The following is a 26,028-nucleotide window of genomic DNA, read 5'->3' as shown; positions in this document are numbered from 1 at the left end:
TCGCCGACTTACACTGAGTACTTACTCTGAGCGGGTGATGTGCCGGGTGCTTGACATACTGTCCCCCTTTTGATTTGCAGAGTGGCTAAGAGTTTGGGCGCAGGAGGCAGTCAGACCTGGGATGGAGTTCTGACTCTGTCTTTACTAACCGGCAGACCTAACTGCTTATTTCGGCCCTAATCACACCTGTTTCATTGGGTTTGGGAGGTTGACTAAGAGAGGACATTCTCTCATTCATCAGAGGAGAGGGAGGCCTGGTAAGGTGCCTTCCAACCGTTCTCCAGAGCTGTGGGGGCCTGGGGGCACCTGCACAACTTGCAGGCACAGGAGCAAGGGGTGAGCGTTTCCCAGGATATCTGCCATTATCGTAGTAATTGTTGGGTATATTGTGTGTCTGGGATTCTCCTAGTCTCTTGCTTAATCTTCCCAATAGCACTGCAGGGCCAGGATTACTCACTAGCCACGCTTCTCACTTAGTGGTGAGGCCAGGACGGGAGCCCAGGCTCCTGTTGCAGACTTGGAAGGCTCACCCCAGGCCACGTTGCAGTTGTTTAGTTTTCATGGTTTAACCTGGTTGAAATTGGTCTCCTTAGGCTTGGGTCACAAACCAATAGTCATTGCCTTGCTTGCATATCCTGGTGCCGTTGGGATGTCATTTTGCTGTACCAAGGAGAAGCCGTTGCTGTGTTTGGTCCCTTACCGCCTCCGTAAAGGCAGTCCTGTGGTGTGGGGACTCGCCCTAGTAAGGACTGGAACCTTGTTGTCAAATGGATTCCTGGTATCCTTGGGTTTGTAATAGACACTACCGTCCTGTCACAAGAGACCTGTTTTTCCTGGATTTCTTTCTGTTCACTTAACATACACCCTTCCCAGTCTTACAAATGTCAGGGGTTCTTGAAAGCAGGAGATATTGTGATCTTTTCCAAGGGGCTGCATAACTCATCCTTGTAAAAAGACCCCAAAATATTAGGAGATGACTTTTCTGCTTAAACGTTAGGATAATAAATCATTAGACTGCTTCTCTACGTCTTAAGGAAGAAAATTTCTCTTATAAATTTCTTTTGGTGGCTAAATGTATTTTTTCCTACTTTTGTGACTAGTCGCGGTCTTTGGCATATTACTAAAATCTGATAATTGACTTCTGGTTAGCAAAGTGACATCTATCTTCTCTCCAACCTGTCAGTTCTTCCCCATCCTGAAGCCTCTCACAGCCTTTTCTCTTTTCTTTGTGAAGGAAAGGTCTTTGTTCTGAAGCATTTTTAGGACCAGGAGAACAAAAATCAAGAAATGCTGAAATATCCTGTTTTAACCAACTCCCCCTTTAATTTTTTTAAAAGTCATCATTAGACGTTAACAGACAAGAAGCCGTTCACTGTTACCCAGCATTGAGAGCATCATTTCTTCCCTGCTCTGTCATGGACGTTGCATTTCGCTGTTGCAATGTGATCAGAAGATTCTCCCAGTTAATATTATTTCTCCTTTGAAATGATATAAATCTTCATTTAGTGGACTATCCAGCCATTTCTTCAAATTTCTTTCTTTTTCTTTAAGTATACAGAAAAGTTAAGTGTTTTCCTACAAAGGAAAACAATTTTATATTTATCTCTATTAAATAAATAAATGTTCATTATTAAAAAAGAGAATTCAGAAGTATAGAAAGGGATAACGAAGAAAGTAAAAATGACCCACAACTGCACTGACACCTCTAATCCTATTTAGAGATAACCACTGTTTATTTTGTGGAAACCATTCAGATTTATTTCTCTGCTTAGTGCCATGCCCCTCATGCGTAGAAACTGTTCATTTGCTTTTTAAAAAACCTTTAACAATATATTGTAAACATTTTTCCATGCCATTGAATGTAGAATATGGTAAGTTTTTATTCTGTGTTGTGTGCATGTGTACTTTATGGTGATTGCATACGTTTATCGTGATTTTCAAATTGAGCATTTGCAAAGAAAAAATAACAGTTGGGTGCCTAACGTCTGCCAGGCGTTGTGCTAAGCACTATATAGGAATCATCTCATCAGATCCTCACTTCATCTGGGCTTGTGCAATGGCCTCCTCTTGCTTTCAGACTTTCTGCTTTACAACTTATTTTTCATACAGAAACCTGAATAATCTTTCAGGAATGCAAATGAGATCATCTTGCTCCTCTGCTAGAAACCCTGCAGTAGCTTCTCAGTCCACTTCAACTAAAAGCCAGATGGCTAACTGAGATCTGGCCTGTGTCCCCGGCATCCCCTCACAGCCACATTGTCCCATCTTCCTATTCATTAAATATGACAAATCTATCTCAATCATAGGGTCTTTGCACTGCTTTCTAGTTCTTCTGCCCTGGGGCCTTTGGATGATTGGCTTTCTTTTCTTTCAGATCCCAGTTCCAATTGAATTCAAGTGAGGTGAACCCCATCATACATGTACTTTGTAGAAAAAATTTAAAATATAGCAAAGTATAGAATAGAACATGTCACCTATAATCCCATCATTGACTCTTAACATTTCTGTGATTCTTTTCATTTCATTCACTCCATTTATTCATTCTTTTGACAAAATATCTGCTGTATGCCAGGTATATTGTACTAGCGTTTGGTAGGGTTACAGCATTAAAAAGACAGTCATGATTCTTGCCTTGTGAGGTCTTCTGGGACATTAATCCTGCTGTGGAGAAGGCTGCCTGGTGTAACGGTTAAGAGCTCAGGCTCTGGAGTCAGACTAGCAGGATTCAAAACGTTTGGCCCCACCACTTATAAGTTGTGTAACTGTAAGCTAGTTACACTCTGAGTCTCAGTTTTCCCATCAGTATTAGTTATCTATTTCTGCATGACAAACCACCTCACAATGTAGTGGCTTAAAACAGCAAATATGTATTATCTCACAGTGTCTGTGGGCCAGGAATTTAGAAGTGGGTTAGCTGGCTGGGTCTGGCTTGTGGTCTTCACTGAGATTGCAGGCTGGATGTCAGCTGGGGCTGCAGTCATCTGACAGCTTGACTGGGGCTGGAGGGTCCGCTTCCAAGGAGGCTCGCTTGCAGGGCTGGCTAGGCGTTGCTGACTGTCAGCAGGAGGCTTTAGTTCCTGGCCACATGGCCCTCTCCACAGGCTGCTGGAGTGGCTGCAGAGCAGGCAGTCCAAGAGACCACAAGGCAGAAACCACTACGTCTTTTTTGACCTGGCGGCAGAAGTCACACTGTCATTTCTGCAGTATCCTATTGGTTACACAGGTCAGCCCTATTCAGTGAGGGAGGGGACTAAACAAGTGCGATGGGAATCACTGGGGACCATTTTGGAGGCTGACTACTATACCAGCTGTACAGTGACCATCATAATGGTACCCACATCCTTGGTTTATAAGGAGGATTAAATGAGAAATACATGTAAGGTGAATGAGGAAAAGTCCTGGTACTTAGTAAGCACTCCAGAAATCTTAGCTGCAATTGTGTGTTGTCATTACCATCACCACTACCTCCTCTGCCAGCCCAAGTGGGAAACGAACCTAACGTAATGGGGTCGGGGGGGTGGGGGAGGGCAAGAGGAGGAGACATTTAAGCCGAGACTGGACCAAGGGGCAGGCTTTGGAGAAGTAAGAACATTCCGGGCTAAGGGGCAGTATATGCGAAGGTGCTGAGTGGGCAGGCTGCTGAGTGGAGAGGGCAGAGTGGCCACGAGGGGGCAGAGATCATGTCACGCCCAGCTGCCGAGGCCAGGATGAAGTCATCACCATGCTCTTTAGGGAGATTTTCTTCTCTAGGAGTATAGCTGAGTTTATCCAGAAACCAGTGGAGAAAATAAGAGCCGAGCTTTCTGGATTGCATTTATCCTGCAAAGTGAGGTTCTTGTGTACCATGCATCTCCCCAGAGCTCTTTAAATGGTTTTGTTTTATTACCCTGGGGGCGAATGTACATCTGGGTCTTCTGGTTCAGACTAAACTCCGTTGCTGACCTTTCTTTTGGTGAGAAGGTCCATAGCCTTTACCGGCTTCTCAAGGCGGTTGCCGGAGGTGCTAGGCGAGGCTTTGGCGCGGTGATGATAGCGCTGCAGCCAGCAGCCCGGGGCCACCTGTGTGCTGCTCACCTGCGTGCTGCTCACCTGCTTCTCTGCTGAGTTCTTGCAGGAGGAGAGAGTGCCATACAAACGTGTCGCAGAATGGAAATCTGCCATGTGAGAGATGTGGATATATCATGATTTATTCTCCTAATCCCCTATTCATGAGCACTTAACGTTGTTTGCAGTTTTTCTCCCCAGGATCTTCTTCATGATACATTTTTGTATGTTCTTATTATTTCCTTAGGATAAGTTTCTAGAAGTGGGATTTCTGCATCGAAATAATAGGTACTTTAAAGGATTTAGAGACATACTGAGAACTGCCCCTCTGGAAGGTGTGTCCGGTAGAACAGTTTACCTGCACGCTGACAAGGACGGATCAGTATGTATTTCTCTTTATCAAGGAGGAAATCCAAGTCAGTTTGTGGCGTAGAGCCATAATTCCACCCGACACCCTGTGTTTCTGTGATCTGTCTCTTAGGCCACCAAGAGCCCTTTTTGGGTTTTTTTTTTTTTAAACACCATAGCTTAATGCTTTAACAAATGTTGAAATTTTTGAAAGTGTTATAAATCCAATAGGGCATCACAGTCTGGCACATTTTCCCAATCCTGGGAAAAACTGACCAAAAAATCAGTTGTAGGGCTTCCCTGGTGGCGCAGTGGTTGAGAGTCCCCTGCCGATGCAGGGAACACGGGTTCGTGCCCTGGTCCGGGAAGATCCCACGTGCCGCGGAGCAGCTGGGCCCGTGAGCCATGGCCGCAGAGCCTGCGTGTCCGGAGCCTGTGCTCTGCAACGGGAGAGGCCACAACAGTGAGAGGCCCGTGTACTGCAAAAAAAAAAAAAAAAAAAAATCTGTTGTATGTGGCGGCTTGGTGGAAAAACCATTCGTCAGCAGAGTTAGGTAAGGAGACTGTCACAGGACTGGGTGTTGGTCTCCTTTTGAGCACTTCCCCGAGGAGAGAAAAGATAAAGCAAAGAATTGGGTAAATTCATCAGATTGTATTTGGCAGCATGGAGACCAAGTGGGTGCGGGTCATCGCCCACGACAAGTTTCCCAGGGTTGTGGAGAAACGGCTGCCCGGGGCTTCCGGTGCGTTGGTGTGCTCTGAGGAATGCGGCCGTGGCCGTGGCATTCCACCCGCACATACCGATCACACTTGGCCTCCCCCGGCGCCTCCCGCCACTTGCTCACGGTCAGGCTGAATAACCAGAGCAAGCCGTGTGACCACAGCATGGAAAGCGGGTCTGGCCGGGCAGGACAGACGCCTTACTGTTGGCTCAGGGAGAGAAAGGATGATCCTAGACAAACTTCTGAGAAGGACCCTGAGAAAAGAATGGAAAACCCGTTGTGAACGGCAGCCCCAGCCAACATTGGCTTCTGATAGGAAATTGTAGGGCCGAGTAGGTAGGCTGCCGGGGTCGCTGTGTTGGACGCGGCTCATTAGGGCGCAGATGAGAATGTGCCCTATGATTATGATGAGGAGGAAGGGCAGGTCTTTCAGGGGCTTTTTCTTTCGCATTAATGGGTTCTCACCAAACCTGGTCTTCACATTGTCGTCCTGTTCTTTTTTGGATGGCTTAGGACCTGGGGAAAGGGTGACAGCCTGTGATCATGGCATCATACCCCCAGGTACCCTGCCACCCCCGTAGGTGTCATCCTTGACTCCTCCTCCCACATCGGATGCAGCAGCAAACACTCCAGAATAATGAATCCTACAGTAAATCTTAGAATAACCCTGGAGTCCTAGAAAAAATCCTAGAGTAAATAAATACCACCCTGGCCCCTTACCACCGCCATCTCTGTTCTGAAAAATTTCTCAGCCTTCCAGCCTGGTCCTGTTCCCATCTGTGTCTGCTCTCTTGCCAGCAGAGAGACCTTTCCTCGGACATTTATGTCAGACCTTTTCACTACCCAGTTTGTAGCCTCCATTGGGTACTCATCTCAGAATAGAATTCCCAACTTCTCTCCACAGCCTGTTGGCCCTGTGTGGTCTGGGCCTGGTTTCCCTCTTGGACTTCCCCTCCCGTCACTCCCTTTGTTTACTGGGATCCTCTTCTCTGTTAGTGCCCGCCCCAGGCCCTGCCCTGCCCTCTGCTGGGTACTGTTACACCAGATCTGGTGCAGGCTGATCATGTGGCACCTTTAGGAAAGACCTCCCCTGATGACCTAATCCAGAGTACCTATGCTGGCAGAGTACCCGTGCCAGCACCAGCTCTTTATCTGCTTTCCCCCTTTAATTTCTTCGCAGCTCATGCCATCTGAAATCACCTTGTTTAGTTATGGATATAGTTGTTTGCACTCTTACTAGAATGCCGAGGATCCCTTCACACTCCTGTTCTTCTGAAGGCGCACCTGGCCTCAGAATGCCCTGGAGAGTCTGACCTCGTGAGGAAATACCAAATATTAGTTCCGGAAGAGCTGCAGGTTGTATGAGAAACACATTTGATTCCTCAAACCAGCCACGGCACCGCCTTCCAAAATAAAGTGCACACATACACCCATTCCTCCCCACCCCCCGCAGAAGTAAGGCATCTCTTTTAAACAGAAACTGTCACCTGCATTTGAGCAAGCAAAGTTCTCCCATGAAAGGAAACATCAAAATATAGCTCCTACCATGTTAAGCTCAGTCATCAAAATTTAGACAGAGGGGAACTCTGGAACAAATGACTTGGTTTAATTAATGAGTAAATTGGAAGAAAAAAATTAAGTGGAACCTATAGATTAAAGGAGACATAACACAATATATGGAGCTTATTAAGATCTGAATTCAAACAAAGTATAAAAATTGGGGTGGTGGAAATCCATAAATTATATAATATTAGATATAGGCTTCAAAACTATTTGGGCTGGAGGAGTGGGTGGGGGTGTAGGTGAAAGAAGGTGAGCTATGAGTCGATGCTTGTTGAAGCCAGGAAGACTAGGACGTGGGTACATGGGTACGTGGGGTATGTGGAGTGCATGGAGGTTCTGATGCTCTTCTACTTTGAGGTATATTTTTTAAATTCCATAATCCTTTTTTTTTAACTGGGAGATTTTTATCCCCTGCATTTTTTTTTTTTTTTTTGCGGTACGCGGGCCTCTCACTGTTGTGGCCTCTCCTGCTGCGGAGCACAGGCTCCGGACGCGCAGGCTCCGTGGCCATGGCTCACGGGCCCAGCCGCTCCGCGACATGTGGGATCTTCCCGGACCGGGGCACAAACCCGTGTCCCCTGCATTGGCAGGTGGACTCTCAACCACTGCGCCACCAGGGAAGCCCTCCCCTGCATTTTTACTTGCAGCTGTCTGCTGGAGCTGAGTGGCTGCTTTTCTCTTAAGTAGCATCTCTTAAAATGGGAGAGCTCTCCCTGTACATTTCATTCATGTGTACAACTGTCAGAGCTTACGATCTCCTCTTTTTATGTCCTTTTTTAAAAATTTAATACCTGTCTACCTATCTATCTATCTACCTACCTATCTAGGCAGGCTGCGCTGAGTCTTAGCTGTGGCACTCAGGATCTTCAATCTTTGTTGAAGCGTGTGGGATCTTTAGTTGCGGCATGCGGACTCTTAGTTGTGGCATGCATGTGGGATCTAGTTCCCTGACCAGGGATTGAACCCAGGCCCCCTGCACTGGGAGCACAGAGTCTTATCCACTGGATCACCAGGGAAGTTTCCTTCTTGATAGAAAGATTGGTGGCAGGATTTACTTGGTGGCTACATTTGTGAACATGTGAAATAATTCATGATTTGCTGAGTATACAACTTCCTCGGAGGCTTGGTGTGAACTGGCATTTAGTAGCAACATGCAGCTTACGCTTCCTTTCGTTTCGAGAGCAAAGCCTCTCTAGGATAGAGCCAGTGTTGACTCTCACTGTGTGTCCTTAATCTGATGGGGATGGAGGAGAGGCAGCACCAAGTAGCAGAAACAGGAAGCCCTGCCCGGTGGTCACTCTGCACCCAGTCCGGGCTGAGTCCCTCCGCAGGTCCCCAGAGCCCTCCTCTCATCAACCCTGACTTGTATGGTCAGGGGGGTTGAGAGGGTTGTTGCCTGTTACAGCCAGTGAAGAAGAAAGGTAGTGAGGGGCTTCCCTGGTGGCTCAGTGGTTGAGAGTCCACCTGCCAATGCAGGGGACTCGGGTTCGTGCCCCGGTCCGGGAAGATCCCACATGCCGCGGAGCGGATAGGCCCGTGAGCCATGGCTGCTGAGCCTGCGCGTCTGGAGCCTGTGCTCCGCAATGGGAGAGGCCACAACAGTGAGAGGCCCGCGTACCGCCAAAAAAAAAAAAAAAAAAAGAAAGGTAGTGAGTTACATGATGGCCAGGAGTATCTGACCCTGTGCACTGTTGTATTCCTGGCACAGAGTAGTATTTGTTGAAGGAACGAATTAGTGCATCTTTCCAAGTCTCGGGGGACTTATCTGTAACAGGTCCACTCTACAGGGTCGTTGGGGGAATTAAACCCTCTGTGAGGAACCTAACTTAGAGCATTTGGAATAACTTAAATATTCATCATTAGGGAATGGCTAAATAAATTGTGACCAGGGTTCTGTGTAACATTCTGCAGCTGTTAAAGAGGTGAAGGTAGCTTTATGTGGGTTGCCACGGAGAGATGTTTAAAGCATCCAATAGAAAAGCAAGTGTACTACAATCCCATTCATACTACAGGGAAAACTGTGGGTCTGTACAAAAAGTCTATCGATAGCTGTTATTTCTTGGGAGTGGATTGGATGGCGGAGTATGGTGTGGAGAGGTGAGGGGTCATTTTTCCCTCTTTATTTTACATACATCTGTAACTGACATAGAAAATTAAGCAGTAAACCTAAAGAAACAGAATAGTACTTGTTACATAGTTAGCTCAATAAATTATAACTATGATAAAGGCTAGTTATAAAGTTAATAAAGGCTAGAGGTCTAATTAGAGTAGGTCACTTACAGAGAAAAAATCTAATCAGGTTTTGTTTAACTTTTATGGAATGTAACTTCTTTAGCTTCTGAAAACATAACCAGTCTTTAATTTGGAAAGCCAAACTATGGACCTAGTCTTTTATTGTACTTTATCTTATTATTTATAGTCAGGTTTATTGAGTTATAATTTCCATATAGTATAAAACTTACTCTTTAGTGTACAGTTCTGTGGACTTTGACCAATGCATACAGCTGTGAAATTACCACCTCATTCAGATACAGAACAGTGCTATGACCCCCTAAATTCCCTTGTGCTGCTCCTTTATAGTCGTCCTTCCTCGACCCCTCCTCAGCTCCTGGCAACCACAGTCAGTTTTCTGTCCTTATATGTACAGGATGACATATAATGGAATCATGCAGCATATGGCCTTTTGAGTCTGGCTTCTTTCACTTACCATTGTGCACTGCAAGTCATTCACAATGTTACACGTTATCATAGTTCCTCCTGTTATATCTCCGAGTGGTATCCCCTTGTGTGGATGTACCGCTGCTTGTTTATCCAGTCACCAGTTGAAGGACAGTGCTCCAGCTTTTTGGAGCACAAACAGACTTCTGGCTTTTGCTGTTAGCTTTATTTCTACCCATTTTGCCTCCTTTTTTTTTTTTTTTTTTAAACCCTAGAAGATTGTTGAGATTTTATAACATAGGCTGTTATTTCAGAATCCTCAGATGAGAAGAGTTGCATTAAATACAAATTATTTAGAGGCTTTAATTTTTTGTTTATTCGACACGTATAATGCTTACAACAGTTGCAGGCACATAGTAAGTGCTATATACATGTTTGTTAAATAAATAAAAAATTTAAAGTTGCCAAATAACTTGCATTTTATATAGAAGAGCCGGGCTGTGGGATAGTACAGAGAGGCAAGAGACCAGGGTGGTAGCCCCTAGCGATATTCCTTCCCCATCTCACCCCTGCCCCAGTTGCAGGCTTTGGTACCGTGGGTGATTAATTGACTCTGGGTCTCACTAACATGAGATAAGGGTCCCAATCTGAATCGTCCTGAAAGGAGCAGATAATATCTTAACTCTAATATTTTAACTCTAAAGTTTGATCATTGTGAAAGTAATCTGTTATAAAATATCCTATAAAACGTGGCCTGGGTAATTTGTTCCTTCCCCTACTGTTTTCAAGTACATAACACATCCTATTGGTATCTATGTTAAAAGTGTACTAAAGTTAGTCACCACATGGTGGCACTCCCTTAAAAAATGAAATTTAAAACATTATAGGTTTGGGCATGGAATTGAGTACAGGCAGCTAGAGTGCCAGTTTATGTTCTATACATTTGTGCCTTGAGTTTTGGGGGACAAATAGGGACATAGAATCCTTTCATTCTGTTGGCTCAGGAAATTATGCAGATGTCAGAATATAGGAGCATTTGTTCTTTCTTAAACAGTGTGACAGATTCATGTTACATTAACCAATGCTATACTTTTCAAAACGTTGTGGATATCTTCACTCAGAAGCTTGTGTGCTTAGCAGGAAAAAAATACATCTGTAAAGAAAATATCACCAATATTTCTCCTTCAAAATTTGGTATTAAAAAATGCTGCCTGGGGGCTTCCCTGGTGGCTCAGTGGTTGAGAATCTGCCTGCCGATGCAGGGGACACGGGTTCGAGCCCTGGTCTGGGAAGATCCCACATGCCGCGGAGCAACTGGGCCCGTGAGCCACAACTACTGAGCCTGCGCGTCTGGAGCCTGTTCTCCGAAACAAGAGAGGCCACGACAGTGAGAGGCCCCCGCACAGCAATGAAGAATGGCCCCCTGCTCGCTGCAACTAGAGAAAGCCCTCGCACAGAAACGAAGACCCAACACAGCCAAAAATAAATAAATTAATTTTAAAAAAAAGCTGCCTGATAATTACTGTAGGGAGTGCAGTTTTAACATTTTAGGTGTGATTCTCTTGAAGCAAAGTGTACATGCCTTGTAGATTTGAAATGGATGCTTCCAAGCAGTTCTTGCTGTGACTGTCTGGATTTAGGACATTTACATCAGAATGTCAGGCTGGTTGACCTTTGCACCTTTCAGAGCCATCTCCCATTATACTACTTTCCCTTCAGGATTTTCATTCCTGCCTGTGTTCAGTGATTCACTTGCCAGGTATTTATTGTTTGCTCACATGAGCACAAGGCATTGTGCTATAGAGCTGTGGGAGATTCAGAGATGGTCCTGATTTTCAGGAACCAAATTGAGAAGATGAAACACCCAAACATTTAATTCAAATGCTAGGCCTTATTTTGTTGACATTAATAATATAGGTAAGAAGAATTACAGTGGTTGAGAGAAGGAGAGACTGCTCTTCACTAGGGTGAATGGTCAGGGAGAAACTTGGGAGTGGTATTTGGTGGGGGGAGATGAGGAGAGAGAGCTTTTGGGCATATGAAGAGGCCAGGAGTAAGGAGGTAGAATTTCACCCCACCCCAAATCTGACTATTGAAAGGAGTAAAGGGTACAGGACAGTGACACAGATTCCGGGCAGAGGGCATGTCCTTCCTGTACAAGAGTCTGAGGAAAGGAAAATACAAGGTCCTTAGGAATTAGCTTGTGATCCAACTCTGTATGCTCGCCTAAGGGGTTTTGTTGTTGAAGGATTTGGGATGAGATGGGGACAATGTGACAGAACTTTGGGGAAATTTAGCATTGCCTTCAAACACAGATATGAGGGAGACTTTTGCTGGCGATATGACAGATTAACTGTTCTGAAAATCCACCTGATAAAAACACTTAGACATGATGCCTAAATATATGACATCTTTTTAATGAATAGCTGAACTTGCAAGAAAAGGGGGAACTCCTCATGGCCTAAAAAATAAAGGACAAACTGGAAGTTTGAGGTGCAAGCTCAAACTACAGCTGTCATGGAGTCATTTGCTGATTTCAGTAACCAAGAGGCTTTTTTTCCCCCCAGATAGTTTTATTGAGGTTCATTGACATACAGTTAACTGCAGATATTTAAAGTGTACAATTTAATAAATTATGACATGTGTGTATACCCATGAAATCATCACCATAATTAAAATAATGAAACTATAAGTCATCAAGTTTATGACCTTCTGCAGTCTTTTGCTCACCTACACCCCTCCATCCCCAGTCAACCACTTAGCTGTTTTCTATCCCCATACATTAGTTTTCATCTGTATAAAATTCTAGGCAGTACAGTCATATACTATATACTCTTATCTGCCTGACCTAATTATTTTGAGATTCATCTGTGTTGTTGTGTGTATCAATAGTTTGTTCCTTTTTATTGCTGAGTACTATTTCATTGTCAGGATGTACCATACTTTGTTTATCTGTTCACCTGTGGGTGGGCATTTGGGTTGTTTCCATTTGGGGGTTATTACAGATAAAGTTGCCAGAACATTTGTGAACAAGTCTTTGTGCAGACATATGCTTTTATTTCCCTTTGGTAAGGAGCTAGGAGTGGAACTGGTTCAGTCATATGGTGGACGTCTGTGAGACTTGGGTTTTAAAGGCTATTTGGGCGCAGGAGACAAAGTCTTGGGCTTGTGTTAAACATGGAGGTGGAACTGAGACTACCATATAAAGCTGGGACTTTTGAAGTGCTATCCATATCTCTAGCAAAATGGTAGAATGAGAAAATAAGCCCATTGGCAGATATTTTTTTTTTTAAACTTGTCTGATTTGGCCTGTACTTTGAATGGGGGAAAAAAGTCTCCTCAGGTAGTTTTTACCCTAGGCCTGCCTTCTCTTGAACTTTGTTTGAATTTACCTGACCTATGTAATCTGGGTATTTCCAAGAAGAGACATTGTCTTAAAGAGATCCTAGGTTGATAGAGTTCCCAGATATTGGCAGTAGTCAATAACATAACCTTTTTGGATATTCCTGCCTTTATCCAGCCTTAGCCCAGGATTCCCACAGATAAATCCTCGCCAAACATGAGCTCATAATCCAAAACTTAAAAACACAAGGAAATAAACAACTATGAATGAGAGAGAGAGAAAAAAGCAGAACTAGAGTGGAGCTTTAGATATTAGAACTATCAGGTTCAGAATATAAAATAATGGCTTAAAAACATTTAAATAAGTAAAATGTGAAGTAGAAAGTAAGTAAGGGCTAAAATCCTATGAAGAAAGATCTGGAAGAATTGAAAACAGAGATATATAATCAGTGAAATTAAACCCTAATGGATGGGTCAAACGATGAGTTAGACACAGCTAAGAGAGATTTTGTAAATTGGGGATAAAGCTTAAGAAATTATACAGAATGCAGTATAGAAAGACAAAGATGAAAACTATGAAAATTAAATCTAAAGAAACAGAACAGAATGAAATGATTTAAAATAAATGATGAGAGACTTCCCTGGTGGTCCAGTGGTTAAGAATCTGCATTCCAGTGCAGGGGACGCATGTTCGATCCCTGGTCGGGGCACTAAGATCCCACATGCCACAGGGCAGCTAAGCCCTCACACCCCAACGAAGAGCCCGCACACAACAATAAAAGATCCCGCATGCTGAAACTAAGACCCGACGCAGCCCAAAATAAATAAATAAATAAATTTTTTTAAATGGTGAGGCAGAAGATGATAGAGGTAATAGGGGAGAGGCAGTATTTGAGGAAATTATGCTAAAAATTTCCAAAAAATATTGAAAACCAGAAATCTTTAGATTTAGGAATCAGAGTAAATCCCAAGTAGAATTAAAAAAAAAAAAAAAAAAAACCTTATCCAGACAAACTGGAGTATAATAGAACACCAGAGACATAAAGGTGATCTTAAAGCAATCAAAGGGAAACTGATTGCCTCCCAAGGAATGCTGTTGACTGCAAGGAAACTTCTCTGCAGCAACGATGGAAACCAGAATACAGAGGAATAGTATCTTAAAGTGCTGAGAGAAAATTATCGCCAACCTAGAATTTTAAACTCAGCTAAAATATAATTTAATAATGAGGGAATGATAACATTTTCAGTTAAACAAAAACTGAGCTTTTGCCTCCAACAGACTCACAAAGGAACTTTTATACTTTAAAAAAAGGGGAAAATGACCCCAAAAGGGAGAATGTCTGCAATGCAAAAGAGAATGTCTGTGCAGTGCCCAGGAGACTAGCTCTTGAACGATAAAGTCACTCTGAGATAAAGGAGTTAAACAGAGAGTCCTCTGTCAGTCTGCTCTAGGTGTCCGCTGTGAAATTTGAATCAAGTGAGCTTTAAGTTAACCTAAATTAAGAAGTTTTGGTAACTGATTTTCAGGCACATTGGTGGCCAAGGGTGGTATGCAGGAGAAAGCCCTGGAGGGGATGGGCAGAGTTGCAGGGATAGTGCCAACAGCTACAGAGCGATGAAACAGGGTCACGTTTCTTAGAAGGGGCTCTTTGTTCGTATTAATTTAGTATTTGCCCTCCTGGACCTTTGCCTTTTTTCCTTTGCTGTTTGGGAAATTTCCTTGACTACTTTTCATTCATTTTTTAAATTTTTTATTTTGGCGGTCACATTTTTAACTACCAGAGGTTTTTTTAAAATTAATTTTAAAAATCTTTCTCATAACATGACATTCTTGATTTCTGAGCATATAATCCTTATGAGTCTCTCTGAGGATATAAACTAGAGGAGTTGTGGGGTTTTGTTTTTTGGTGTTTTTAAAAATTTTCTCCAGTTTCCAAAATTATCTGTTTCCTTCAGGGTTAATCTGTTTGTCTTGGTCTTGTTCTGTGATGTTCTACGCTTTCCTTAAAAGTCTGATGATCCTTGTTGTCTATTCCTATTTAAGAAAGTGGGAATGGGAAGGTTGATTGGGAGTTCTATGTATGTGGGTGGGATTGTAGCTTGGCTGGTTCCATTTCTGGATTAACGAGTAGGGGAATTAAGAAATCTTCTCAGATGGCTTCTATGACATTGGGGCACCAACATGCTGCAATGTGTTTTAGTGTTTTCCAGACTTTGATTTCTTTTTTTTTATTAATTAATTAATTAATTAATTTTTGGCTGCGTTGGGTCTTCACTGCTGCGCACGGGCTTTCCCTAGTTGTGTGAGCAGGGGCTACTCTTTGTTGTGGTGTGCGGGCTCCACATTGCAGTGGCTTCTCTTGTTGTGGAGCACGGGCTCTAGGAGCGAGGGCTCAGTAGTTGTGGCTCGTGGGCTCTAGGGCACAGGCTCATAGCTGTGGCACACGGGCTTAGTTGCTCCGCGGCATGTGGGATCTTCTCGGACCAGGGTCGAACCCCTGTCCCTTGCGTTGGCAGGCAGATTCTTAACCACTCCGCCACCAGGGGAGTCCCTCCTTTTATTTCTTTAGAGGAGATTCCTCCTTACCAGTGGTCAATGTCTGGGCGTGCAGAGGTGGGTCAGTGTGTGTTTTGGCTGTTGACCATTTCATGTACAGATGTAGAATCATCAGTTTTCACCCCTGTGTCTCACTCCCACCTGCATTCTACCTGCAGTCTTCATGTTTGGAGCTTTTCCTGGCACATGGGCTCCCTCTATCACTCTACTCTTTCAAGACTCTCCTCAGCAGGGGTTTCCTCCACTCTGCTTCACTAGGCAATGTGCACCCATCCACTTTCAGATTCCAAAAAATGTGTCAAAATTTGTTGTATGATGACAACCCCCTTTCTTTTCTCTTCACTGTTGTGGGTTTAGACGTTTTAAAAATTCCTTTATTGTAATTTAAAGGGATCACAGTCAGGAGAGGGGATAAGCACATGTGCTCAGTCCACCATCTTTCCCCAGAAACCCAGTCATTAGTTTAACACCTTTGATGATTATGGATTACTGCAGATAGAGAAAACATAGGCCATGAAGCCAAATATATATTAACCTCTAGGGTATTATCCAGAGCTTAGAATTTTTTTTAAGTTCCTTATATTTTGAAAATTTGTCGTTTTCTCCTTGAAAATTAAAAAAAAAAAGTTTATGGCAATTTGGGAGGAAAAAACTTTCTAGTTAATTGAGAATTATGATTAAGTGAGATTTAAATATTATCATATATTGAGAACTATGACTTTTTTTAAAAATCTGAGAATTAATTTCTAATTACTTGTTCACAAAACAGCCCCCCTGTGTGATGTGATAACAGCCTCTGGTCTAAGCAGCTGCCAGGTGAATGAAAGCTGAACTGGAGTGACAGAGTGGCAATAACAGCTCTGGAGATGTGTATGCAGTTGTTAAGATGATTCAAATGGTAGTTATGGCAACGAAGATCAACAGAGGGAAAAAGAGACACTGGAAAAGCAGCAGCACATTTTAGTAACAGTCATTATTCACAATGGCCAAGTTGTTTACTATAAAAATTCCATCCTCCTCTGCCTCTTTGCGGCCCTCCGCCATTTTTTACTTTATGTTAGAGCTTGCTGATTTATGGCGTAATGTACAATTTCGCCTCTGAAACCAAGTCTGTAAAGTCTCGAGGTACGTTAAAGACTTTAGTCCCCAACAGTAAATCACGAAAGGATCTTGTACTGTTTATCCCTTTATGCTTGGAGAGGGGGAGCTTATACATTTATATAGAGAAATGAGTTTGAAGTGGTGCGTTTGATAGTGAAATGCCTCAGCTAAGCAACCAACAACATGTATATCATATGAGTAATCTGTTTTGTGGGGAGTTACTTTGGGTTTAAAACAATGTCACACTTTTGATACTTTCAGGTGGCTGATGTCTTGGTCAGGATAAAATTGAAATACGGTGAAGTTGCATTTGATACCATGGGCTGATGCTCTTCATTTGGAATGGCTGGGTGGAGGTCTGCCATTGCCAGTCCTTTCCGTTATCCACTATGCCCATGGTTGGTGGATGCAGATGGGGACTGATTTGGGAGATGAGGTGAGCCATTCAGTGTCATCTCTATTAGCACTGGAAGAAATATTGGGTTACAGCCAGCTTTCAGTTATCTCTAATAATGGGGCAGGAGAGCATGGCTAATTTAAGTTGCTCTCCCAGTCCCCACAATGAGTTTTCTTTTTTCAGATTAAAAAAAAATTAGAGGAGGGAACTGGAGATGTGTGAGACACCCAGCACTGGAGAAGTTTGAAGTGGATTTCTTGTTTCCATTCTTTTCTTACCACATGATCAAGTAAGTCCAAGAAAGCAGATTGGCCCCTAAATGGGCAGTGAAGATGGAAGTGAGGTCCCAGAGAGGATGGGCAAGTTAAGAAAAGATTTAGAAAAAATGGTCAAGCTCTTTTACCAGTTGAGGAAAGTGCTTGGACTACGATGAGACTGGCGATGAGGCGCAGAGCATTCTTGTCGCCTGCCCGGTCCTTGCGGTTCTGTGAATGGGTACCTGATGGATCTCGTGGTTCCTAAGACAGCCTTTGCCTGGGTATATCCACAGTCTGTTTTGAAGTTGTACAGAGAAGCTCACTTGCGTCATTCTGAAGATGTAGTGAGTCAACACAGTCCCAAGGGAGCAGTAATGGCCTCAAACAGAAACTTGGAATGAAAAATGGCTGTGGATTTAAAGACATAGTACTTTCTTCCTATGACTTCATTTGGTAATGGTAAGATGAATTCAGGTGACCCTCCTTTAACGGTGGGCCTTAAACCCATGTGGAATTTTTTTTTTTTCCTTCACTTTTGTCATTTAACCTTTTAAAATAGGACATCTAGTTGGGTGCTTGGTCTGGGGAGACTCTATTGATATAATTGTCTACCGCTCACTTGCCCTGCCCACCTCCCCCCACCCCCCCAAACAGCACAGACACATACATACACTCCTCAACTTGGACTTCTCAGGATAGTTTTCCCTGGTCATTCTTGACCTCAGTCATGTTGACATGCAATGGGATTTTCAGTGGAGAAGGATCACCAGAGAAGAATCTTCACTTAACTTTAACAATGGACCATATTTATATATACTATTTCAGCCAGAATTTTAAATCGATATTACTTAATAGGATTGCAGATAACATCTTACTATAACAAACATCAAGGGGATTATCCAAGTTCCTACTTGCAAGTGTCTTTTATATTAGCACATTTGCCAGCTGCATGATTATCTGATAGTGTGTACTAAAAGTATATTATTTTGGCTTACTTTGAGATTAGAGAATTCTCAATAGAATTTTTCCCTTAACTATCCAAATCTGCATTGCTTTTTTTCCCTCTAGTCCCCTAAACAGTGAGCCTTCTGGGCAGGAAATGAAAGAGGTGGAAGGAGGCAATATAGAATAATGCAGTGGTTTTCAAGCATTGCAACCTGCGTGGGGAATACATACTCTACTGTGACTCGTGTGTGTGTGTGTGTGTGTATCTGAAGAAAGTCTGTAAATTAATACATACCCTCATTATACAGCACAGTGATTGTTCTTTTTTATTTCATATTGAAAAATGCTGGCTGTGACTTACTAGTGGATTTCATGACCAAGCATGAGTCCTGATCTAGGTTTGAAGAGATGGTAGTGTAAAGAGTGTGGGCTCCAGAGTTTCTCTACCTAGAAATCCCGACTCTACCATAACTTGAGTGGGATCACACAGTCACTGGATTAGCCCTTGAAAGCTTTGGCTCTGACGCCTGTGAGATAGGAATGGAGATAACACACACCCACCTCAAAGGATTATTGAGAGGATACGAAGAGGCAGTGCACTAAGCTCTGAGCGCGGTGCCTGCAGAGAAGCCCCAGTAACTGTAGCTCCTGCAGTGGTCGTTGTGACTGTCCTTACTAAGGTGCCGTAGCTGTATTGGCTTCATGGGAAGTCGTGGAATTTCCTTTCCTGAAGATGTTAAGAAGGATAGATTGTATTTATCAAGAGCATTTTTTATTTTCTTAATTTTTTATTATGAAAAATTTCAAACCTATAAAAACTTGAAAGAAGAGCGCAAAGAACAACCAATCCATATCCCTCACCTTGATTCCAGCTCTTAACACTTGCCACACGCTCTCCATCTCTCTTTACATAAAACACTGCCCTTTTACCAGACCACCTGGAAATTGGCTGTAGACTCACGATAGCCAAGAATAAGGACATTCTCTTACACCACCACAGCACCGTTGCAGCGCATAAGCAAACCAGCATTAGCCCAATAACATTGTTCAACATGCAGTCCATATTCAGAATTCCCCAGCTCTCAGTAATGTTTTAAACATGAGCCATTCAGAGAGTTTAGGATGAACTAGATGGCCTAAGAAGTTCCTCATGGAGCTGAAGGCTCCTGTGAACTGGAGAGTAACCACCAGAAGTGTAACTCTCATGTGGAATATCAAATCAGTTGTTGGCATCCTTTTACGTGAACCTGAGAGAGCTGGTGAGATGAGATGGAGGTTGTGGTTGTCTCCTCTGTGTGGGACAGTCAACACACCTGCTTTAGAGATTGCATCCTTTACTTTGCCAGTTCACACAGATGTGTTCTGGTCATAAAATGAGGCACCAAAAAGATACCCGCCGGCATGCAAAGTGGTAGAGCAGTAGGTTACGTAAACGGCTGTGAATTGGAAACACACACTTGTTGGAATTAGAATGTGTCTAGGTAGGAATTTAAGTTCTTCCCTCAAATGGAGGATGACAAGGATGTTTTTTTTTGTTTTTTTTGGTTTTTTTTTTTGTGGTACGTGGGCCTCTCACTGTTGTGGCCTCTCCCATTGCGGAGCACAGGCTCCGGACGTGCAGGCCCAGCGGCCATGGCTCACGGGCCCAGCCGCTCCGCGGCATGTGGGATCTTCCTGGACCAGGGCACGAACCCGTGTCCCCTGCATCGGCAGGCGGACTCTCAACCACTGCGCCACCAGGGAAGCCCGACAAGGATGTTTTCTAAGGAGAGAATTTAAGATGAATAGTATGGAAGTTTGTACATGTGTGCTTTTTAAATACACATACACACACAGTAAGAAAATTAAAGCAACAAAGGCAGGCATTCAGTAGAAGTAAGGCCTACCTTACTGGTTTCTTCTGTATTTTTTCTTTTTTTTTTTTTTTTTTTTCTTTTTGCGGTATGCGGGCCTCTCACTGTTGTGGCCTCTCCCGTTGCGGAGCACAGGCCCCGGACGCGCAGGCCCAGCGGCCATGGCTCACGGGCCCAGCCGCTTCGCGGCATATGGGATCCTCCCAGACCGGGGCACGAACCCGTATCCCCTGCATCGGCAGGCGGACTCTCAACCACTGCGCCACCAGGGAGGCCCATCTTCTGTATTTTTTCAAAGCTACTTTAATTCATTCCAAAATGTCCATTATTTCACGTTAAAAAAACTCTGTAGCAAATATTTTATAATAACTACAAATGGAATACAACCTTTAAAAATTGTGAATCACTATATTGTACACCTGGAACATATATCAACTATACTTCAGTTTAAAAAAATAGTTAAACAATAAAAAATGAGAAGAAAAAAACTCTAAAACCAGGATGGATCTTATAATAATTCTATTATAATAGAATGCCATGGTTTAATGGAACATAAAGTAAAGGTGTATCTCACAGTGGCATCTTAGATGTGATGAAGTACAATATTCTATGCATTTACAAGTTTGTGTGTTCTTTTTGGTTTTTTCCTCTTTTTTTAAGACATACAGTAATGTAGAAGAGTCATAGATTTGTATACTGCTCTACTACCCAGCTGTGCAGAGATATGATAGTCTTAAAAAAAAAAATCACCTATCTGCCTTCCTCATAAATTGCCATGTTGTAGTGGGGAGAAGTAAAGAGAAGTGTTTTAATTAGCCAATTAACAAGGTCTCTCTGCCTTATCCTGCCATGCTACTCCCAACTTTTATTCTGTGGCCATCCGTGTATATAGGGATGGGAGGTGGCATCCCGCAAGGTGATCTTCTCTCAGTTTCAATTAGGAGGTGGGGCAGAAGTTCATTATTTCCCCCTCAATCCGCCAGTCTGCCCTCCCTTCCCCTCACGGTGTCAGTTACCAGTTTATTTTATTTTATTTTATTTTTATATATTAATTAATTTATTTATTTTTGCTGTGTTGGGTCTTCGTTTCTGTACGAGGGCTTTCTCTAGCGGCGAGCGGGGGCCACTCTTCATCGCAGTGCGCGGGCCTCTCACTGTCGCGGCCTCTCTTGTCGTGGAGCACAGGCTCCAGACGCGCAGGCTCAGTAGTTGTGGCTCACGGGCCTAGTTGCTCCGCGGCATGTGGGATCTTCCCAGACCAGGGCTCGAACCCGTGTCCCCTGCATTAGCAGGCAGGTTCTCAACCACTGTGCCACCAGGGAAACCCCAGTTACCAGTTTATTGCCCTTCATCTCCAAATCCATTTTTCTTCGCTCTGCTTTGTGACATAGGATCTGGACTCCATAAGCGCTTCTCCCTTGCCAGCTGGCTTAATGTTAGGCTTTGTCAACAGAGGGACAATGTTAAAGGGACGCTGCAAGGCCATCGAGGGAGAAGGGGTTTCCTTTCCTATTTCCGGTGTGCTGATTTTCAGTGGGGTACGTCCTTCGGTGGGCTATGCCCAGTGACACTCAGCGTCCCTCACAGACCACCCAGGAGGCCGTACTGTGGACTGTCGCCAACCCGTTCACACCCTCCAACAAATGTCTCCACTGCACAGTGGGCCGCTTTCATAGACCTCTGTGGATTACTCGCTGTGTGTTCCTGCGGAGCACCACCTCTCTGCAGGGTCTGAACCGAGTCTTTGGAGTGGAGGGGAGGTTCTTCTGAGTTCTTTAGCTCCTTCCTTGTTTGCTTTCCCTCGGCCCTAGTTGTCTGGTGCTTGGCCCTGGGTGACTTAGGGCAGGGGAAGTACTGGCTGGGTGTATGAGACTCGGATAAGGGGGTGGTTTCGAGTGTTAGCTCTGGATCACAGGGCAGATCTAACCAAGTTGGCCCTATAATTAATGGAGGCCAAATAGACAAATATGGACTCTTAAGAACACACAGTTAGAAAATCCTCTTATTCGTTAACAACTTTCTGTTAGTTAATTCTTTATATTAAAATTTCCCTGTACAAATTACTGGTTTGGTTTCCTTCTCTTGACTGGACGGACCCTGACTGATACATCATCTCTTCCCTCAGAATTTTGCAGGGAGGGGAAGTAATGACACTTGTTTGACTATTGGCTTCTTCCTCTCTTCTTCTCTTTACACTTTGATATGATGGAAGGGTTGGACCTTCTACTTCTTTCTGGTGGGATGGAGCTCCTCTCATATCATTTTCTCCCTCTTCCCTAATGCAGTTGTTCCTAAAACATCTCTGCCAATTTGTCATAGAAGGACATTTGAGTTATTTTGCTAACGCACAGTGCTGCAGTGAAAATATGGCATATTTTGAAATGAGTTATTAGCTGTAAAAGCTGGTTATCATATAATAATAAGTAAATGATTATGTAAATAATTAGCTGTAAAAGCTGCTTATCATATAATAATAAGTAAATGATTATGTAAATAATTAGCTGTAAAAGCTGCTTATCATATAATAGTAAGTAATAAAAGTTGGACCAGTAAGGATGGAGGAAAAGCAAAGAAATGACTAGTCAGAATTAAAGGGAAGACTAAATTACTTTTATTTACATTATTTCTTTTTATATTTTGAAGCTCTGTTATTAGGTACATACGCATTTAGGATTGTTAAGACTTTTTGTTGAATGGACCCTTTTATCATTATGTAACATCCCTCCTTATCCCTGGTAATATTTCTTGTTCTGATAGCCAGTTCAGCTTTCTTTTGATAATGCTTGCGTAATATTTTTTCCCCATTCTTTTACTTTTTTTTTTTTTTTTTTTTTTTTTTGCGGTACGCGGGCTTCTCACTGCTGTGGCCTCTCCCGTTGCGGAGCACAGGCTCCGGATGCGCAGGCTCAGCGGCCATGGCTCACGGGCCCAGCCGCTCCAAGGCATGTGGGATCTTCCCAGACCGGGGCACGAACCCGCGTCCCCTGCATCGGCAGGCGGACTCGCAACCACTGCGCCACCAGGGAAGCCCTATTCTTTTACTTTTAACCTACCTTTATTATTACCCTAGTGGTAAATTGCTTTTTACTTGGAGCCAGGCTCATGGTTGGTTGGGGCAGAGAATTTCTTGGTCCTCTTAGTCCTTAGTCTTAGACATGTCCTGTGGTGGGGCTCTCTTAGTATTCCAGCACTTCCACTGGTGCTCTGTGTCACCCAAACTCTACCTTCCAGGGTGGGGGGTGTTGGTTGGGTGGGATAGAATTTCTCATGGGCTCCTCCTCCCCAGCAGTAGCAGACCTCTATATTGTATCAGTGCATGATCCAGCTGACAACGGCTTTGCTTCTCCTCCACCCCCAGAAGCGGTAGATCTTTGCCTGGATCCTGGGGGGCAGGGAGGGTTTCCTGCCCTTCCCCCAATGGATTAAAGTTTTCACGCTATATGAGAGAATGGTCCAGGAAGTGGGCAAGATTTTATCCCAGTTCAGTATTGGGGGGCTCTCTCTAGCCTCCTTCTCTGCTACCAATCTTTATCATGAGCATCTGGTAGAGACCCCATGGAAAAAAGCTTGCAAGTCAGTTCAGACAGCTGTGATGTCTGGAACTCCCAGGGATTTGATATGTTATACTAAGCCACACTCGGCTTTATAAGACTTTATTAAAATTTAAGCTGTTTTCCTCTTACCTAATTTTATGGCAGCCACCTGTTCCTCCTGTGCTCTGTGAAAGGTCACACAGTTTGTATGCCTTGTCTCTCTTTGGAGGGACTTGTCACTCTTTAGAATTCTGTTCACTTGGTTACCTTGTGACCTCAGCTCTCTGATTAGCTCAAGAAATGTTACGATTTTATAGATTATCTAGCCTTTTCTTGTTAGGTTGGGATGGATGTTCTCTTATGGCTTTCTGTGTCTTAGGCAGGAGCAGAACTCTATATTATTTCTTCACCTGTTCCTCAGCAGAAATATTTGGTAAAATGGAGTTTGGGTTCCTCACAGATCAGTACAGTTTGCTAATGCAAACATTGTATGTTTGTTTATTCTGTTTTCCACATCTACCATTGGCTCACGTTTGACCACCCGTGGTTTTTATTTTGTGTTTTGAAACTGTTTCAGAATTTGCTAGAATAGTAGAGATTCCCACATACTCTTTACTTAGAGTCATCAACTTTTAGCATTTTGCCACATTACATTTGCTTTATCATTCTCCCCCCTCCTCTCTCTCTTTCTGTATGTGTATGTGGATAGAAAATTCCTTTTTCTGAGTCAGTTGAGATCAGGTTGTAACATTTTGTCCCTTATGCTTCAAATGTATTTCTTTAGAACAAGGATATTCTCTTATTTAACTACCGTATAATTACCAATTTTAAGAAATTTAACCCTGATAACTATATTTTTGTTTAATCTACCATCCATATTCCAGTTTTCTCACAGTAATGCCTTTTATAGCATCCCCCCACCCCCACCCCCAAGTGTAGGATCCAGATCATGGATTGCATTGTCATGTTCTTTAATCTCCTGTAATCTGGAACAGTTCCTTAGTATTTCTGTCTTGCATAACATTGATATTTTTAAAGAGTATAGGCCAGTTATTTTATAGAATGTTTTTCAGCTTTGGTCTGATGTTTTCTTACTATTAGATTCAGGGTACACATTCTTGGTTAGAATACTACAGGAGTAATGTTATTTCTCATGGTATCACATCCAGGTATACACAGTGTCCTTCTGCCTGTCATTAGTGACATTAATTTTGATTATCTAGTCAAGGGTGTGGTTTGGTTCCTCCATTGGATAATTAGTTGCTAGTTTTCCTCTTGCAACTAAAAAGCAATCTGTGGGGAAGACATTCCCTGACCATGTAAATAATCTGCTCCTCACAAAACTTTAACCCCAGAAATTGATGATAACCTGGGTATACAGATTCAAATGACCCAGAACTCTGGTGGGGTGAGGGAGGAGAGTAGTGTGCCTGTGACAAGCTTGGGCTCTCTTAGGGTAGAGAAAGGGGTCGCTGATCCAAGACCATTTCTTGTAAAGCCAAGACTTCAGAGAGGTTACACTCTCAGAGAAAAGGTGGACTAGGAGAGGAGTACTTTACACAGTATCAAGCAGCGAAGAAAATTTTCTGTTTCACTTTTGGCTTTGGGTGGAGGACAAAGTAAAAAAAAAAAAAAAAAAAGTCACAGGAGAACTTGTGGCTACTGACCAGCTCTCACATGGGTTTGGAAATTGATTTTATACTATTTGTGTGACACTGCCCCCCCCATAATTGCAAGTTGGAAATCTTGATTTAAAGTGGACCTAGGTTTTTAGTGTCCGTGGGCACATGACAGAAGCAAATTGAAGTCTTCTCTGGACTCAAAAGAATTCCCATGGATCATTCCAACTAATATGAACACACAAAAAGAGACAGACAGACACACAGACACACAGAAACAGGATATCATGAGCAAGAGTCAATAGAAATCATAGTAAACTCTGACATCTAAAGATTTCAGATATTGGAAATATTGGATATTGAATATAAAATAAATTCACTTAGTAATTTTTGGAAACAAAAGAAGGAATTGAAAATATGAGTGAAGAAAAAGATACCATCAAGAACAACCAGGCAAATTTATTTTAAAAACCAAATGTAATGTCAAGAAGTGAAAAGTGTAATCTTTGAAATAAAAAATTCAAGAAGGGGTTGAATATCAGAATAGATATAGCTGAAGAGAGAATTAGTGAACTAGAAGATAAATCTGAAGAAGTAACACAGCTTGCAGTTTAGAGAGATAAAGAGATAGAAAATATGATTGGTTAAGAGACAGGGTATATAGTGAGAAGACCCAACGTAGGTTTCATTGGAGTTCCCAGAACATAAGAGGATGCTAGGGGCGATGGCAAAGAGGAAGTAGTGAAAGAGATAACTGGTGAGAAGTTTCATAATTGAGGAACATCAGGCCACCCCTCGTCATTTGTGGAAGTTAGGGCATCAGTATAAATGGAGGCCCACAAACTATATGTCTAAATATTTAAAAGTTACAAGTGTAACAAACTACTAAATAAAATATGTTCTACACTCCTGCCTTGGTGAATATACCATAGTAACCTAGAAATTTAGAGTGTTTGACCTTCACAGAGTTTTGCACTGGCATGTGGCAGCACAGACTGAGCCAGACCCTGAACTATGGCCCGACCCTCTTCTCTTTCTTCCCCCAGCTTTTTTGTGCACTGTGAGGGGCCTCAAGCACGCATGTATAGA

The 26,028-nt window shown here is 43.0% G+C and overlaps 1 protein-coding gene and 1 pseudogene across 2 annotated transcripts in view; one reads left to right on the top strand and one right to left on the bottom strand.

Moving 5' to 3' along the window:
• ABL1 (ABL proto-oncogene 1, non-receptor tyrosine kinase) overlaps positions 1-26,028 on the top strand; it is a 134,799-nt gene that overhangs the window by 26,253 nt on the left and 82,518 nt on the right. The gene's annotated exons all lie outside the window — the stretch shown is intronic.
• The window catches only part of LOC309801705 (S-adenosylmethionine decarboxylase proenzyme-like), a 34,597-nt pseudogene that overhangs the window by 551 nt on the left and 8,018 nt on the right, over positions 1-26,028 (bottom strand). The window contains exons 2-5 of the transcript in view: positions 5,580-5,630; positions 5,118-5,290; positions 3,976-4,107; positions 26-85 (exon numbers count right to left, since the gene is read on the bottom strand). The product of the transcript in view is annotated as an S-adenosylmethionine decarboxylase proenzyme-like (transcript). The remainder of the gene's footprint in view (positions 1-25; positions 86-3,975; positions 4,108-5,117; positions 5,291-5,579; positions 5,631-26,028) is intronic.

The sequence above is a fragment of the Mesoplodon mirus genome (assembly GCF_964341445.2).
Source record: "Mesoplodon mirus genome assembly, chromosome: 1".
Classification (NCBI taxonomy): domain Eukaryota; kingdom Metazoa; phylum Chordata; class Mammalia; order Artiodactyla; family Ziphiidae; genus Mesoplodon; species Mesoplodon mirus.
Note: the sequence above shows the minus strand (reverse complement) of the source record. Positions and strands in the feature narration are given on the sequence as shown.